Consider the following 19,684-nt stretch of genomic DNA (forward strand, 5'->3'; position numbering starts at 1 on the left):
GTATGAGAGCACAGGAATAAAGGGTTGTAAGTAGAAAATACAACACTAACAAAGGCATTACTCTATTAACCTCTCCCGCATGGGTTTCCTTAATCTCTACATGAAGCTTGAAGCCCTTTAAAATGTTTTCTTGGTACCTCCTGTGGATTTTAAACCCTCTGTAACCCTACGGTCTTTGCTTCAGAAAATGTATAGAGGCAAAGAATTCTGAACATTGTAATCCAAACAGTTCTGGTTAGCTGACAATTCAGTTCATCCTGCAATGTCCCTGATACTTGGTTTATGGAAACCTCATTTCCTGGTGGGTTTAATAAGTCTCTAACAGCATCTGCCTTGAAAATAAATAATCTTAACAGAGGACAAAAGAGCAGTATTTTTTTTAATAAAACATCTGTAAATGTCATATAAGAAATAAAGAGAGAACATCTTATTTAAGAAACCTATTTTTTTCTTGAGAGCTTATTCTATGGCCTACTGGGATACTATCGGAAAGAAGAATAGACGTTTCTCCTATTACAAACACACAACTTCCTATCAAAAAGAAATGCTATGACTGCTAGGATCTAGTTTAAGCATAAACTACAGAAGCATTTCTTGCTTGTTTTATTTCACCCATTTGCATCCTACTTAGAGATTGCTGGTTCTATCAGTTTCAGTTTCACTTACAGCCTTTTCTTTGCAATCTCAAATTTGGTTTGACCCGAGTTGTGGCAATATTTTTTTACAATGTGAAATTCCATTTATATTGAACTTTGGAATTTTAATGTATATATTTATTTACGCATTTTACCTAAAGTGCACATTCCTTCTGTTCACTACAACATGTGAATTCTTTTAAAACGTAGATATTTTAACCATTTGAGCATGCACACATTACGGTGCATACTTTATTTCTCCAAATAAGCCTGATAAATATGTGACTATTCAAGGCAAGATGCTTTTTTTCCCCCTTAAAATGAATCTGAGGAAGCATGAATAGGCTACTTTCATTTGAGATTGTTTGATGGAATTCTTTCCCATTCTTACTATGAAGTTACTAGGAGAAAATTATGAAGCGTAAAGTCATGAAGGATTACTGGCAATCTCATGATCTCTCTTTTGATAAACAGAATTTCTGCACCAATTCTCATCCCATAATTTTAATATTTCTGGCTCTAATGATTGTGCTTTCCATAAGAGGGCTGTGCTTTTTCTGCTATGTCCTTGAAAGAGGAAACATATAAGAAGATAAAGCAAATGAAGACGAAGAAAAAAACCTTTTCTGTTAGTTCAATATCTTGCAACACTCATATTCTTATCCACTCTGGTCATATGCGTCTGACTGCCATTTGGCATATCAATGAGTCTGGCTGTTTCAGCAATGTTGCCTTTACCTTGAAGTATTAAACACTTTCATTCAGAGCCAGAGGCATGGCATGGGGGCTTTCTCTGTGACTTTGCTGCCTTCAGTCCCATCGTGAAATTCAACTGTCACTATGCTGTCTAGTAAGTTTATACCGGGAGAGATAAAGCAAAGTTTTAAAAACAAATTCAACCCAAATACAAATAACAAAATATCTGTTTGCTTGATCCAAGGAGTTCAAATGCATTAAGAGGGCTGATAAGCAGGAAGAAAGCCACCATCTTAAAAAACTCTGATTTTGGAACTCAGCAAGACGTTTCTCAGTCGACATGCTGAGGTTCAGGGTATACTTGTAATGCTGCTTAAAAATCCCCATATTACTAAAGGGAATCCTTTGAAAATTGGACATGCTGAGATTTTTTTTTCAAGTCTTTCTTGATCTCAATGAAAACACCACCCTTCCTTTCTGATAGCTGCATTTTCCTAAGAGGTGGCTGAACAAAAAGAACTTTCAGCAGCCCCTCTGCATTTCAAAGCCCTGTGTGTTGGAGGGCTAGCGTTTGATCGGCATTTTAATCAATGCTGATGATATGCTGGCCAGATCTTTTGCTCCTGGTATCAGCAAAGCATTCTGGCAAAACAGGTATACCTCTCTGTCTCTGTTTTGGCAACGCTCCTCTAAGATGTGTGTGTCTGTATGCATGTATGCTTATGCTCTTGTTTGACTGCAGGTGGAGAATGTTTGGGGAGACACCTTCCTTTTTCTTTGTGAATGGAGGAATATAAACTGATACACCTCCTTTTCTGTTGGGTCTCTGAATGTATGTATTCATCCTTGCTCCTCTTTTAGGCCTGTTACAGACTGCCAAAATAAAGCTGCTTCGGTTCTCTTTGGAGGTATGCCATTTAAATGATGCATGGGTCCTAAGAGTCCGGAGGTCGCGCCAAAGCCACACTCCATTCCTAAGCACTGGAGGGCAGCTTTGGTGCATCTTCTGGATTCTTAGGATGCATGCATCATTTAAACAGCATACCTCCAAAGAAACCCGAAGCAGGTTTATTTTGGCAGTCTGTAACAGGCCTTAGAAACCATAATACCACGGTCTTGCCATAATCTGTACATTAAGCAAGGGCAGATAGGAAACCAACAAGGAATACCAGGGATCTCAAGGTCAGAAAAAAAGAAACCCTGTCTGAAATCCAGAAAAGCAGCTTCCATTAAGAGTTTCTGATACTAGCTTGGAGGGATCAGCAATCAGATTTAATATAAGACAGCTTCCGATGTTCTTAAATAATTTTAATAGCATTATTGTAGGAGGAATGATTCATAAGCCAGATACTGAGCTGGTCCTACCTTCAGGCAGAAGACTGCAGCTGGCTGATGCAACAAATCAGCTGTAAGGATCTACTAGGAGTAAATGAGAAGTGAAAGAGCTGTACACACCAGCAGACAGTACATGCATACAACATAGAAAGACTCATCCCGAAGCTTCATCCTTAGTAAGCAAAGTATAAATGCTAATTTCCTATCATTGGCAGACACTCTGTGTTAGTGGGTGAGAAGTGAAGCTTGCTGCCTTCTCAAGAGATGTTACTCAAAAGCAGATTCACAAAGAAGGTAATTAAACTGGAGAAAAAATCTTTATGAGTTTCAAGTTCAAATGCCTACAGTTTAATTGTGAATGTCTTACTGTAAAGGACCTAAATGTTCATAAACAAATAGAAGCTTATGTTAGCATCCAGTTACTTCTCTCCAGGTTTAAAGTCCAGAATTGTCAACCAATTTTTGCATGCTTTTTTTCATGAGATGATAGATACCTAATGGTCTTCACAAACAAAATGCTACTTTGGGATATTGTTTTGTTTGATGATTTTTGTTGTTGTTGTTGCTTTAATTTGTCATTAACATTTTATCTAGCAACACTTTTTAACTGCTTTCTCTGAAGTAGAATTAAACTTCAGTTGAAGCCTAAGTTAAGAACATTGAAGAAGCATGGATTTTGAACCAGTCCATAGTCCAGATTAATTTGGAAACTCCAGATCAGGTCAATTTGCTCCAGAAGTGAATTCCTCCTGACTTTCTCAAATATCTGCATGCACTATTTTCCATCCACAACTAAAATGGTGAAGTTCAACATTGTTTAAAGTGATTCCAAATTTTCCTCCACTGTGAAATTGCCTAAACATTTTGGAAGAGGATGAGATTGCAAGATTGTTGGTCATAATTTTGATGTGAAGATTCACTTCAGAAAAGAAATGGCCAAACTATTGATTTTTTCTCTCTTAAAAAAACATACTACAGGAACAATCTATAGATCTCCGTAGCAACTCAAGGCATTTTCTGCTTCATGAACAGAACTTTAACATTAAAGGCAAGCTAAAAAAAATACCACTCAAAGAAATAACTCATCTAGACAGTAATCCTAGGATTAAAGCTTTCTGATACTACAGTGTGATATCAAAGCATAACTGAAAGGATATAACTGTTGCAAACCAGAGTTTCTTCACCCATAATATGATAGTTAATAACAAATTGCTCCTTGCAATGAGGAAGACAGAGGAAAGGATAAAATACAACTTTGAACTTAATAAAGTGGATTGTGAGGAACGGATGGGTTTGCTAGATATCTTGAAGAACTACAAAGAGTAGTTGGTCTCTGCCTTTTAAAATGGAAACAATAAATAAGCAAGTTAAAGACAAGTCCCATTTCCAGGGACAATGTAGAGGGCAGGGGCTGTCTTGTTTTTATTGATTTATAAACTGCTGTGGGAGCCCTTTTAGCTAAAGGGTAAGGAATAGGTTATTAGACAATGTGAGTTTGTTGTGGATCTCTCAAGCAGTGTAACTAATGCACTAGGCATACATTGAATAGACTTCCTATCTTCCACTGCTCTAGCCTAAATTCCTAGAGAGTGACGTGAAAGCTAACTACCAGTGAGAATAGATATGGAAAGCTTGCCAACTCCAGCCTAAGTGTCATATCATTATCATCATCATCATCATCATCATCATCATCATCATCATCATCATCATCATCATCACCACCCTTACACAATGCCTTCCAAACTATATATGACAGTTTAGCTGCAGGTTATGCTACTGTATGTCATCAAAAGGATTCTGACATATTCCCACAATGGTAGATGTAATGCCACTATTCTTTCTACCTCAACTCAGCCTAAATCAGAGAGAATCTGGACCTTGTAGTTCAACCTCAAGGCATCTTGACAACAAGTGGAAAATCCTTGCACTATCTGTTCCCCAGAGTCTCAAAGCAAATTGAAGTGATATGACAGCCCTATTTAAATATTTGAAGGGATGCCATATTGAGGAGGGAGCAAGCTTGTTTTCTGCTGCTCCAGAGAACAGGACCCAGAGCAATGGATGCAAGCTGCAGGAAAAGAGATTCCATCTCAACATTAGGAGGAACTTCCTGACAGTAAGGGCTGTTCGACAGTGGAACAAACTCCTTGGAGTGTTGTGGAGTCTCCTTCCTTGGAGGTCTTCCAGCAGAGGCTAGATGGCCATTTGTCACAGGGAGGGCTTGGATGGTGTCTTCCTGCATGGCAGGGGGCTGGACTGGATGGCCCTTGTGGTCTCTTCCAACTCTATGATTCTATGAGAATTCAGTATCAGCAACTGGTGCTAGACTGAGCCAGAATGGAGTAAGGGTTTGAGAGTTGGACTAGGACTTAGAGTTCAGGGTCTTAGGAATACATAAGTCAGAAATGACTGGAAGGCACACAACAACTGGAGCGAAAATTAGGCCACTCACAAGATTACACAAACACTCATACATACACATCAAAACGTAAAGAGACATTGCCTTTAAAAATAAAATAAGGAGAGGAAACTGGGTAGATTAGGCAATTAGAAAAAAGACACAGAGTGAGATTGAACTAAGTTCTATGTTGAGTTGGTAAACTTGCTGTACTGTCCAAGTTTATAAGCGAACTAAATGTGGGCTCAGTCTTGAGGTGACTTGACCTTAAACTCAGTGGAAGGCAATAATCAGAATGCATGCCTGCTTCCATGAGCTTAAGTGCCCTAGGGCACATTTGCCTTAGGTAAAAAAATGAAGATTGTGATTGGTACAACACTTTCTTATTTGTCACTCTCTCTGAGGGAAATGGGGGGATAAATTCAACCCATCGTTTATTCAGGACTGCCCTGCTTGTTTATCCAAGAGTGATTATTTCTTGCGATAATATGGCAGTGCTAAATATTTATCATGCTTAGGGTGAATGGATTAGAAATGGTCTCATATGACATGGGTAGTATCAAGAGGAAGTGTTGGAGGAGGAGGAGGATGGAGAAATAAGAAATAACTTGCTGCTGTGTTGGATGTAAGATGCAATTGGGAGCGGGGTGACAATGATTTATAACACAGGATCAGAGTGTCATACTGTAACTGTCACTCTCAGCATTTCGTGAGAAAGAGCAAGTTAGTTGCAGTCAGAACCCTGACTGCAGGAAGGCGCCTTGCAGATGGATAATGCAGCCTGACACTTTTTGTCCTTCTGCACATTAGTGCAATCCAGAAATGAAATTTCCCATGACATTGGGTCTGTAACTCAAAAAGTAAATTTGTCAGTTGCGTATGCATGACAGTGGTCAGGAGTCAGCACAATGCAGGAGAAATCAGCTAAAAGCATTTCAGGTTACAAGAGGTTTCCAAATGAAAGAACATGAATGAAAGAGGTTCCTTTGTTCCCTGGCTGCTCCCTACCATTTGGACCATTTATCTCACAGTCTCTGTCCAGCTCCTTCCAGTAGTCTAATTAAATGCCTGTTAGATGTATGCTGAAATCAATCACCCTCCTCTTTCTTTTTCTTCACTGCTCTTTCCTTCAGGGAGGGTCTTTAATCAGTAGTAAAGCAAATACAATTGGAGCATGAAAATCCAGATTCTTTTCCTGGTACTGGTAGTTAAAACCAGTTCACATAGAAACTAATTGGCAAAACCATTAGTTCAAAATGCAAACGTAATAACACAGCAGTGGGGAGAAGAGAAGCGTGAACAGAATCTTGTCCTTCCCAGCAAACCAAAGCAAAAGCAAACTGCTGCAACTACTCCTAGCTCATGTGTTCTTTCTCATTAATAACATTTGCCACCTTGATGATAGTTTGATGTTGCTTCACCACACATGTCCCAGTTTTCATCTGTAAAATGTTGGAGGTTATGGAAGACAGGTAGGAGTTTTGCCTCTGTGTATATATTAAACTGGTAATGAAAACATTGGCTAGATGTATCCCATTCAAGAACAGCACCAACAATATCCAAAGATGTTTCAAGACATACCAGTTGGGGGAAAACATGTACTGTACAACAGCCTGGGGTTTGGCATAAACAATGTCCTATTCATTGCTTGTAATAGGAAAGAATCATAGAAGCACAGAGTTGGAAGGACCGCAAGCACCATCTAAAACTGCCTGGCCTACTGGGCATGTGCGCCTCTAATGCAGAAATTCCCCTGCTCTGAGCATATGAATGCCTCTCCCTGCCTGCGCAAGCATGAGTGCCTCTCTCCACCTGCACACACCTGTTTCCCATGCAGACAAAGAGGCATGTGTGTGTACACACACGGGAAAATATATTCTCACAGACGGCAGAAGTGCGGGTATGGGGCAGAGGTGCACACGTGCCCAGGAGGCCATGGGTGGCATGTACATTATACAGAACATGGGGCAAGGGGGCCTGAGCAGGTGTCATCCCCTTCTGCACCCGGTGCACTCTGCATCCCCCCACATCCCCACAGTGACACTACTGTCATAAGGCACTACCTATGATTTCCATTTTGGTGGACACATATAGAGCTGTTACTTTTAACATATGGGGGTGGGTGGGTGGGCGGGAAGGGATCTGGTGAGGTGGAGTCATCTAATTTTCCTTTTCTCTCTGTTCTGATGTTCCTGTATGCTCAATAAGGGATTTTGGAGGCAGCTGCTGTTTATCGTGACTGATGTAAAAAGGCACACAGCTACAGTATTGAGTAGAGTAGACTCCTATCCTCTCAAAGTGCTTAGGGGGCCTACATAAGGAGTAAGGTGGAATACTAAAGAAAGAAAAGTGGGATATGAAAGGAAAGAAGATCTCCACTTTTCATTGGCAATTTGGTTTTAACAATTTCATTTGGCAATCGCTGATGTCACACATGTTATATAGGCACTGGATAATAATTTCACAATATATCTTAAAAACTGAAAACCATGTGGCCAAATTATAGTAGAATTTAACTGGAATAATATATTATAGACACTTAAGACCAAGGAGCTCAATTATACTTGAATTCACCTGGAATAATACATTTTCCAGCCTGACTGGAGAGCATTGTATTAAATATGATTAATGTTTTTACAACTGGAGACCAAGGGAAGTAATAAGGATTTGATACACATTATAGAGTGTTGTAGAATAGTTTTAATATTATTATTATGAATATATTGGAATGAAATCATGGTTGGCAAAGTGCTTTATAAGAAGTGGAAAATTATTAATTCATGTGGTAGTGACTGAAATGTTATTCAATATGATCAATGTTTACGTGCTCGCACACACACATACACATGTCCCCCCCACCACCAATACCAAGTTTTCGCCTTATCCTTGGCAGCGTTTTATCACTACAACTGTCTTCATGAGGCTTGTACCATATTCAAGGCTTCCTCCTCTTAATCTGTATTTAAATAACTCAGGTTTTAGCCATGAGTTTTCAGCTCTCTTCATAGAGAGACAAAAGTGTCTGCCTTCACTCTTAGTCCCTGTGAGCTGCCTGGTACCACCACTGTGGGCATGAGACACTGGGCACCTAGTGTTAATAACATGCTGGGCACCTTGTTCTGACCATAGCAAATGGGGATAATGTGGTAATTTGTCATTTGTTTCAAGAGCCAAAAATGCTCAGCAAAAGAGAATAGGGGTATGTGTGGGGCAGGAATTTGGGGCCAGAATACTCTGACTCAAGACAGAACCCAGGAGATATTGATTAGGTGTGCATGACTATGTAAGCGATATAGAATATGGACCATGATTAGTTAGGAAATTTGATATTTTACCAAATTAATCCAATAGTCACTTATTAATGAACATGCTAATAATTGAAAAAGGAAGAAGAGCATACCAATGTAGTTTGAAATGAACTCAACTATTTCCTCAAGTATTAATATTCACATGACAGATAGTCATCATAGCTTTGAGTATTCTTTTCCCCCATTTGATCCAAATCAAGGATTTCTAAAGTTATAATCTATTGGTCCAGCAATATTCCTGAAGTTATGCTCTCTGAACCAGAAGCACATCCACCTAATTCAAAATGGCATCTTCTCTGCACCTAGCAAACAGATATGTAAGTCATATCTCAGGTTCCATGCTTTCCTTTAAAAATGTGTATGGTGGTTCCTGTGCATGAGCTGTAAGAAATGTAGGCTCTGGGTTTGCTGCTGGTGCCACAGTACTTGCTTTTGTCATGCTAAACTAAGTTTTAACATGATGTCTAAATGCAGACATACTCTGCTGTGCTCATTCATTGCACCTAATTTAAAAGATGCAAATATAAAGGTGGAGATCAGTCACGTGGGTGCCTGTATGTTCCAAGATCTAATAAGGATATTATTATGATTTAGAGAGATGGGAAGGCTTTGTATGCAGATGAGCAGAGAATACAATAATTTATGCAGAACAATATTTAACACATGCACACCAAATATTATGAAGGAGGAGTGAGCATGCATAAACTCTTCTCCACCTAGCTTAAATTTAAAAAGCAATCTAGCAACTGCCAGTGAATGCTGTGACTTTAGACTGATTAAATAAGTAGAAATATAAATTATACTGCAAGGCAATCAGCACACATGCCATCGGAAAGCTCTCTTATTTTACACACAAACGGTTCCACCAGTGGGGAAAAGAGACTTGTTATCCACTGAGTTTTTCATGTGATTTCACAAAAAATGATGATATTTCACAGCACACTAATAGACACAAACCAGCAGTCCTCAGAGCGAGCAGCTCTTTGAGATGGTATTTCTGCCTCCTACTCCAGGAGGGTTTTCGAGTTTGCTGCATTGATCCATTATCTAAAAGAACAGCATTCTACAGCGAGGCTGTGGGGAATGCTCAGGTCATGGTTTGCTCTCTTGGATACATTTATTTTAAGGTACAGAAAATTCTTGTTGCTCTTTCTTCCTTTGAAAGATTAAGTCTAATCTAAGCATTACCCCTATGGAAATCTTGGATTTATTTCCCTTACCACTTAAAAGCAATAGCTTGAATTCAGGATGCATTTATCACTGCTTCTGGCAGTACTAGGAAATGCTTCTAATAGCTTTTCCAATCGCAGATGCTATCCTGGATCCCTCCTTATCCTAATGCCTCTTCAAAATCAGCAAGCGAGTCTTGGGAGGGATCCTTTAAGATTTTTTTAATTATATATATATATATATATATATATATATATATATATATTATTTTTAATTTACAGAAACCTAGGGGACTATGTTCCCAAGCTCCACTCCTAAATATGTCTGATATAAAGCTGAGACAAAATTTCTCAAAAAACATATTTTATTGAGAAACATTTAATGATTTTTCCCCTCATCTCCCATCCAGACAAATATGGACACTTTGCATTTTTTCTGCAAATATTCTCAGTCTATCTACTGTTTATTTTATTATCCCTGATACTGTCCAAGAATGATGCTAGAACTGGAGCACCACAGAAGATGCAAAATTGTTGTTGTGGTTAAGGATGTTAAGTTGATGCTCTTATTGCAAAGGGATCTAGTAGCACCTTTGAGAAATCGTAACCTAAGCTTTCATAGGGAGAATGTTTCTGATATTGTGGGTGATGTGATTTGGTCCTTCGATGACATCAAGCAAAGAAGTTAAGCTGCCAACTGGGGAGAAAGGAGGCTGGCATTTCCAACTCCCTACCACCAGCAAGTGAGGCTATGAGGATGAACTTCCTAAGGTCACTCAGTGGATTTCCACGGCCAAGCAAGGAATTGAACCCTGGTTTCCAGAGCCGTAGTCCAAAGCTCAAAGCACAATACCATGCTAGCCCTGTAATGTATATATTACGTAAAATGTATGCATAATATGAGAGCCAGTGTGGCATGGTGGTTTGAGTGTTAGACTATGACTTTGGAGACCAGGGTTCAATTTTCCATTCAGCCATTAAATCCATTGGGTGACCTTGGGCAAGTCACATACTCTTAGCCTCTGGGGAAGGCAATGGCAAATCTCTAAATTACTTTTTTTCTCCACTTCCTTCTTGTCCTCATTTTCCTCCCCTCCCCTCCCCTCCCCTCCCCTCCCCTCCCCTCCCCTCCTTCCTTCCTTCCTTCCTTCCTTCCTTCCTTCCTTCCTTCCTTCCTTCCAGCCTGTGATTCCCACCTCTAGCTTTAAAAAAAGAGCAACACAGAGGTCTCTGTGAATTCTTGTGAAGGAGAATTGCACTTCCTGGAGGTTTCCAATTCTTGGCAATGCGGAAGGACTCTAGAGGATGTGCGTACATATCAGGCACATGTTGCTAAAGCGGTTTTGTTTCCAAGGTGACATGAATAGGATTGCCCTGTTAGCATTGTAGGAGAAAGTGTTTAGCGCCATTGATCACGTTATTGAATTGTGCATCCAAATATTAAGCATAAGGAATAATTCATTGCTTGCCAAGAAGTCCTGGCTCAATTTAAGAAGAAAGAAATAGAAATTTTGAACTGAAATTCTAGCTTCAGGCCTAGGAAAGGCCTGGTTCAAATGTCAAATATTCAAGGAAAAAAAATTTCTCAGTGTATTTTTAATTTCGGCAGCAATGTTATGCACTTCTCTGTAGAAGTGATATGCAAAGAAAGACCTCTCCTCTACCAAGGTCACTGTGACAGTAGAGCTATCCATGCCTTTTGCCTTTTGAAGTTAATTGGATTCTGTTCAACTCCACTTGCACTAGCATGATACCACTGTAGACTTCTATCTTGCTAAAGGAAGGTCTGATCTATGTAAGAAACATTTTTCCCTATGTCTCCCTCATTTATTTCTTCCCCACACAGGTCTCCTGAAGTGGTATCTCTGATGCAGAACAAGTCTCACTGAAGCAGAGAACTGGTTTATGTGTCTTCAGAACTCTTTGTAATGTTTCACTTGCCTGAGGCTTTTAAAAAGTGTGGCTTAAATGAGAGGATATATGGGATTTTTTAAAACACACACAATTCCCCTCACCTGACAACTGTTTTCTACATCCATTTATAAAAGCTATAGGGTTATAGGATATGGTAGAGAAAGGAAGGTAGCATGGAGAATACAGGAACATGTGCCAACGAGACATATTTTTGTGAAGGAAGGATATTGGGGCACATGTGTTAATCCTAAAAAGGTTTCCTTCCTGCACAGGTTTTGCAACTCCGCTGCCAACCAAACAGGAGAAGTCTATATCCTGTTAAAGCTAATTGGATTTAATATAAACTTTTATTAACCTTTTGAGGGTAGAGTGAGAGCATGACCTCAGAAGCTCAAGCACTTTTAGTTTATCAGATAGGGAGAGGGTGAATCCTGGCATTAAGCAGAAATCTCAGGCAAGAGATTTTGCAAGTCATGAAAGTCGTAAAAGACAGTGGATGAGATCCTGGATTAAGTGGGTGTCTACAAAGGTCTATGCCCTTCCCCCATTCTGGTAGCTGCCATGACCCAGGAGGGACTTTTTCTGCCGTTTACTAGCAGGGAAGTGACCCAGAAAGGGAAAAAGCAACTGGTTTCACGTGTATTGTTGTACCTGAATGCTTGCAAGTCGTTTCAGACTTATGGTGACCCTAAGGCAAACCTATCATAGGGTTTTCTTGGCACATTTCTTTAGAGGAAGTTTGCCCTTGCCATCCTCTGAGGCTGAGAGAGAGTGACTTGTGACCCCAGTGGGTTTCCGTGGCTGAGCCAGGATTCAAACCCTGGTCTCCCAGTGTCCTAGTCCAATGCCCAAACCATTATACCATGCTGAACCTCAGGCAGGAGAAATGAAGTGCTTTCCACTGACAGCACTTTAACTTTCATTGTTCCATCCTATGGAATTTTGTTTGTTGTGGTACCATATCTCTGACAGAGAGGGCTAGATGTCTCATAAAACCACAAGTCCCAGAATTCCACAGCATTGAGCCATGGCAGTTAAAGCTGTGTCAAACTGCATTAATTCTGCAGCCTAGATGCAGCTTCAGATGAGAATAACTCCTGAGCGCCATCTGAAAGAAATCACACTCACCCATAAACCAGAGCTACATGTGTGAATGTCAGCAACATATTTCCAACAACTAATTGTTGCCCTTTTGCTGCCAGAGAAGGCGGACGTGTTTGTAGGATTTTCTGTCTCATGTGTCAAATCAAATCAAATCAAATCTGATTTGCATCTGGCTAATGGCCATTGCAATTTTAACAAGTATGGTACATAGGAACAAACTGGACTAATGCACAGACATACTACTTGTACTAAAGCGATTGTATATCAAAACATATATTCCTGGTATTAAAACAGAAACAAACTGAAAGCTCATGCCAAGCAAATAAAACCACCAAGTTCACTTAAGAATAAAATTGTACAATTTAGAATTCCAGACTTGATTGTATCCCATATTTTAATAGCAATGGCTTAAAATAAAAAATTGCAGCTTTTACTGTGACCAAAGAATCACAGTTCTCAAGGAGAAAATTCACATTAGAATGAGTTGAGCGCCCTGGGTAAGACAGTAATAAAGGGGCAATAAATTATTAACATGATTCTGTATTTGAAGAACAAATGTTTCAGTATTTTGATCTCCACATAGACATACCTACTTTTGCAACCATTCTTTAAGTTTTTCTTTAATTTTATCTAACCAGAAGCATTTCAGTTGCTTTTAAAGTGCCCCTGATTCTCTCTTTTCCTCTCATTTTCCCCTTTGTCAACACCTCACTTCAGTTACTGCAAACTGCATTCAAGTTGAAAAAATAGTTTGTGCTCAGGTAACTTAGGAAGGGGAAAGAACAAGAGGGCAGAATTTTGCCCTTCCCAGTAGGCTCAGGTGAAAGCAAACTGCTGCAGCCTCTCTTAATTTATTTGTACTTTTGCATTAATAACATTTTGCCACCTTGAGTACATGCTGATGTTGCTTGTCCCTGATTTCATCTGTGAAATGTTGGAGGGTATGTAACACTGATTTAAACAAGATAATGTAAATGATATGCCCCAGGCCTCACATCAGTCCTGCTCGCAATCCCTCCGAACTCCAAAATACCTCTTGTTGATTTGATCTTTCAGTAAATACAAACATTTGATACAAACTAAGATCAATATTGTCTATCTCGCCTGTGAACTTGACCCATTCGTCCATCAACATGGCCATAGTTGTGGGGGACCAGCATATTTTGAAACTATGTAGAATGCAAGAAGGGAGGCCAGGATTTCATCCCCAAACCTTCATATTTTGTTTGATTCTTGCGAATGCAGATCAATGTCTGAATGTTGAAGAAATGGGGATGAAAGACTTTTCTCAACGTTTGTAGCATTTTTAACGTGTTTCTGAAATTATGTCAGACAGCTACTTGCTGAAATAAAATAATAAATCAGGCTGAATACAGTATCTCTTTTCGTGGATGGTGTTCACAATGGATACAGTGGATAAGATCGACACCGTCTATCTCATCTGTGAGCTTGACTCATTCATCCATCAACTTGACCACAGTTGTGGGGGACCAGCATATTTTTAAAGTGTGTAGAATGCAAGAAGGGAGGCCAGGATTTCATCCCCAAATCTTCATATTTTCTTTGACTCTTGTGAATGTTGAGCAGATCGATGTTTGAATGTTGAAGATGGGGAAAGGGGATGCAATGGTGTTCACCCCATCACACTTTGTCAGCAGGAGTGACACACGAAAAGGGTTGAAGCCTAGCTAGATAAAAGAAGGGAGTATGCCACTATATCAGGAAGACAATGGAATACTGATAGAATCCCTGGCCTACAAATTGTGTTGCATATGCAACACAGTAAAAGGAATCCAAAACTGACAGTGCATGCAGTCAGGTTTTCATAGTGCATTGAGATGTGGCTGTGAAAGCAGTGGCACATTTATCTGATAAAGTAATCAGGCGCATACTTGAATGTCTCTTTACGACCCTTCATCCTAATTGATCAAAGGCTTTCCACATTGTAACTCATTTATTTGATATGACCTTCACAGGTATATTGTCAAAGCCCAAACCATCAGGAATAACAGACTATAACAAGCTGCCTTATTCCATTGATTCACCTTGAGAGCACTAATTACAGATGTAAAAGCTTACAAAAGTTCGTTCGTGGAGATTCTGCAAGTTCCACTTCAAAGAGGCTTTTGATGCATCTCCATGTTGGATTGCAAGATCTACTTTTTTTTGCCACACAAAAAATGTCTGTGCATTTTCATGCACTTTGCAAAAAATGTAATGCGCACTTGCATCCATTTTCAATGTACATATTTTCTCCCATTGATTCCAGTGCGGTTTGTGTGCATTTGCAGATAGCCACATTTTTCATGTATATATTTCCACCCAAAGGACACATTTTTAAAACACATTTTGTGCATTGCACACATCACAACACAAGCCTGGAATTGTACAAGTTTCAGGCTGTATATTGTGTTCAAACCCATGTTTAGTTTCAGATGGTAAATGAAGGATGCAGGTAACTCCATTATGCTACTTTGAGACATCACCCAGGAAATGGCCCTAAATACCCTAAAGGCACCTAATCCAATCTCATCTTGAAAGCTAAGCAGGGTCACCATTGGTTAGTCCTTGAATAGGAGGCTGCCATCAGATGTCAGGTGCTCTAGGCTACATTTCAGAGGAAGAGGTTGGTAAAACCCCTTCTGAGTATTCCTTGCCAAAGGCTGCCTCTACACTGCAGAAATAATGCAGTTTAATTGCTTTAACTGCCATGAATCAATATTATGCAGTCTTGTGAGATATCTAGCTTTCACTGTCAAAATGCTGGTGTCACAACAAACTACAAATCTGCAAGCACTGAGCCAAGACAGTTAAAGCGGTGTCAAACTGCATTAATTCGGCAGTGCAGATGCAATCAAAAGCAACTGTGAAATTCATGGGGTCACCATAAATTGAGAGGCAACTAGGAGGCAAATATACAATATTGTAATCCCAGGAAACAAAAATAATTATGGTAAAATTACTTATTATATTAAATACACGTCATTCAACTCCATGGTTTATTTTCTATGTCCAAAAGAAATGCAGCAGTTGAGAACAGCAACATGCACATTACATACTTAATGCACTATATTATTTTTGTCTGCCTTCAGTGTACAATGTGTGCACCCTAAGCCACAAATTCGTAAACATTTAGACAAATGTTCTAGAAATACAATTATATTTATGCCTTAGATAGCATCTTAAGCACCTTCTGCTCACTTAGAAACATCCTGATCTGCTCCCTTATGTACTATGTTCTTCATAGTGATCAGGTAGGTAGAAACCAGCTAAATACAATCAACCTCTCAAGGGCATCAGACAGCTTCTTTTCTTAGCTAGATAATTGTATCAAGGAAAGATGCATTTAAACAAAGACTCTTCAAGATAGCAAAAGTCTCATTCCTAAATCTATTCACTCAGATAAGGTTATAGGGCTAAGATTCTAGATATAGAAAATCTTAAAATGCAGGCTGCATCTGCACTGCAGAAATAATGCCATTTGACACGGCTTTAACTGCCATGGCTATGGAATTCTGGGATTCGTCGTTTAGTGAAATGTTGAACCTTCTTTGTCAGATAGACTCTTACCTTAACAGGCTACAAAACCCAGGAGTCCATATCAAGGAGCCATGGCAGTTAAAGTGGTGTGGAACTGTATTATTTCTGAAGTGCAGATGCAGCCTGAGTTTAGTGGAAAGTGTTTAAGATCTGGGATGGTTCTTCATGTTTCTATACAATATCTGAAAATATCCTGAAGTTCTTTGGGGAATTCCAAGAGATCATTTAGTCACCTAATTAGATTTCTGACTTGTGGTTCCAGCTTTACCACTGGGACTATAAATCCTCTAATATACCCCAGAAAAAAAATGCTGACACAGATTACAAATCATGTCAGAGAATAATTGACTTCTTACGTAAGGTATTGCAGAAAGGAACTAGCTGGGGTTATATCAGATTATAACCCTCTTGATTTTTAATCTACATTTCACGCCATTCATGGTGGGGGTCCAGATTGTCAATTAATCTCTTTTTCAAACTCACAATAAATCATTGTCAATATTCATTCTCCCCCTTATGGGAACGAAAGTAAGGGTTGTGATGGAGCTAAAGTAAGCTCTGCATTGTTTTAAAAATCTATACTGTGAACGTATCTAATATCTACATCATAATAAAACAAAGCAAAATGATTGTGTTCCAGGGGACACACAACCAAGCAGCTTTACTTATTTGTCTCAGTAGATGTCCCTGATTATCAAGTGCCATTTGCATTTCCCTCTGCCCACCCTTAAAGGAGAGATTTCCGTCCCCTCTTGCATTTATTGCTTCCATTTCAGTTTATCCCATATCTCAGAGATTTTCTTTATCCCATCTCTTCATTCAATTACCAGCAAAAGAATGCATATAACTTCTGCTGGCAGTTTCTATACACTTTGTTTAGCAATCTTCCTAATCATGATCTGAAGCAAAATCCAATTACAGGCAGACTGTGGTGTCCATTAGATTCCTATTAGCAGAGATAAAAGCTACTTCTGCCCTCCCTCCTTTTCCCTCTTGCAACCTCCCACTCTGAGACCTCAAGAAATAACAGAAAGGAACAATGCTCATGAAAGGTCATCAATAGGGACAACTGAACTTTTTGCTTCTCAGAGAATTAAAGGACAGCTACCTCTTTGTAGCTAAACATAGAAGTAACTAATATTTGTTAAAAGCTGGAACTTTGCTTTTAAAAAACTAGGGAACCAGGAGCCTCACAAGAGTCTGCTGACTGCTTGCTGTGTCTAAAAGCACAACTTTGAAATAGGAACACACACATCTGCTAACAGTCAATGAAGATATCGATCCCGGGTACTTCACTTCTAAAGTGGGATGTCTGAAGGCTCAAAGCTTCTGAAAAGCACACCTTCTCTTTTCTAGCAATCCTTCCTTCTGATCTGATATACTAAAGATCAGGGAGAAAAATATATTGATGATTATTCATTTGCCAGCCAAAAACAGTAATAAAAGGGTTTCCAGATCTGCAGGAAACCTGGTCTGGTTAAATAGCATACAAGCAAGAATTCTGCACAGATTTCATTAGTTATACATCTATCTCAATGTGTTTCTGGAAATAATTCTGTGTATAAATATAGGTAGTGGTGGGAGGATTTGAAGGGAGGGGGATAGTTTCCAGAACACATGGCTTTTTGTTACTATAATTGTGCGGTTGTTGTTTTTTTCCCCCTCAAAGAAACACATTTTTTCCTCAAAACAACACATTGGTATTTATGCATAGAGGTATTTCCTGAAATTTCAAGATGTGTGAATACTGGCTGAAAACAATAGAAATGTATTCCTTATATTGGAGAGAAAGATAAGGAATTCATTCTCACATGCAACGCACAACCAGACAGGTGAAATAATTTAAAGATTTAAACCTATACTAAAGAGATGTTCCACCTCAACATTAGGAAGAACTTCCTGACAGTAGTAAGAGTCAATCAACAGAGGAATATGCTGCCTCAGGCTGTGGTGGAGTCTCCTTCTTTGAAGGCTTTTAAACAGACACTGGATGGCCATCTGTCACAGGGAGGGCTTGGATGGTGTCTTCATGCATGGCAAAATGGGGTTAGACTGGATGACCCTTGGGGTCTCTTCCAATGCTATGATTCTATGGCCTGTTACAGACGGCCAAAATAAAGCTGCTTCCGGTCTCTTTGGAGGTATGCTGTTTAAATGATGCATGCATCCTAAGAATCCGGAAGCTGCACCAAAGCTGAACTCCAGTGCTTAGGATTGGAGCATGGCTTTGGCGCGACCTCCGGACTCTTAGGACCCATGAATCATTTAAATAGCATACCTCCAAAGAGACCCGAAGCAGCTTTATTTTGGCAGTCTGTAACAGGCCTATGATTCTAAAAACCCATCCATTATAACATTACAAACCATTTTCTTAAAAAAAAAATACCTATCACATTGGAACCAAGCACTGAATTAAAACAATTTGAATGCATTTAGAAACATAGCAAGAAGTGAGGAGAACATTGCACTCTAAGCATTTCCCAGAATGGCAATAGGGTGATTTTTATCCTAACACCTTGGTTGGAATGAATGAAAAATGCTTACTGAATAAAAGACTCACACGGATGCCTAAGAAACATCATAAACATTGTTTTAGTTTGAGTAACTGACTTGGATCATTGACTGCAGCTCAGCAGGGGTAAAGTGAATGGAGATACAGAGCTCTTCTACAAATAGTGTTCTTCCAGAACACAACAGAACTCTCACCTTTCGTGTTTTGATGAGTCCACTTCACTGAAACTCATTCTGATCGACATTTTTGTCCCCTTAGTTGATGCTCCCCTGGCATCTGTCAATAAACCTGAAGCATGCTACTTTTAAGCCATTGTCTGATTTGGAATGTCATTGAGATGAGTGGGTCTCTGGTGTGAAGTGTGGAGATGGCTATTAGCAAATGGATTACTCAACAGAGCCAAGGAGGAACTAGTGTAACAATTTCCAGTGAAAAGTGCTCCAGTTCAGAGTTCAGCTAACCATGGCTTACTTCACAACACACTCGACAATCTAGACTAAAATAATGCATTCACACCTTGTGAGTCTTGTGGTGAGAAAGTCTGTGCCTTGTTTCTACATTTGTGAAGCTTATTGGGTGTTCCTGATAAATCAGACACAAAACCATAAAGACAAAGAGCAAAACACAAAGAGCATAAATGGACATAGCCGAAAAGCTGTGCTTTAGTCAATGGGGAAAGTTAGGATAATTTATTGTACTATTTAATTAAAGCTTCAGATTAGAAAAAATGCAAAACATGCATACATTTCAGTGTAAGAAAATAAAAAAGCAAAGGTGCATAAATAAATAAATAAATAAATAAATAAATAAATAAATAAATAACATCAAAAAGAACCAACTTCAACAATGTCAAACATTAACCTAATTTTCATTTTCTGAAGATTCTTATGCATTATTTCTACTTCTCAGATATCACAGATATATTAAGTGTTATCTACAAACCAAAAATGGGGGAAGAAGCAAGGAAAACAAAAAGGAAAGGAAAAGGAAATAAAGATTGCCTTGCTTTGATTGAATTGCTGCTTACTTGAGTCGCTTGGTTGAGCAGACATGAATCAAGAATAATTATTAAA

The 19,684-nt window shown here is 39.1% G+C and overlaps 1 protein-coding gene across 4 annotated transcripts in view; it reads right to left on the reverse strand.

The window, feature by feature from the left end:
* The window catches only part of LRRTM4 (leucine rich repeat transmembrane neuronal 4), a 234,204-nt gene that overhangs the window by 46,882 nt on the left and 167,638 nt on the right, over positions 1-19,684 (reverse strand). The gene's annotated exons all lie outside the window — the stretch shown is intronic.

Source organism: Sceloporus occidentalis, unplaced genomic scaffold (assembly GCF_023333645.1).
Source record: "Sceloporus occidentalis isolate IW3139 unplaced genomic scaffold, rSceOcc1.0.p SCAF_9, whole genome shotgun sequence".
NCBI lineage: Eukaryota > Metazoa > Chordata > Lepidosauria > Squamata > Phrynosomatidae > Sceloporus > Sceloporus occidentalis.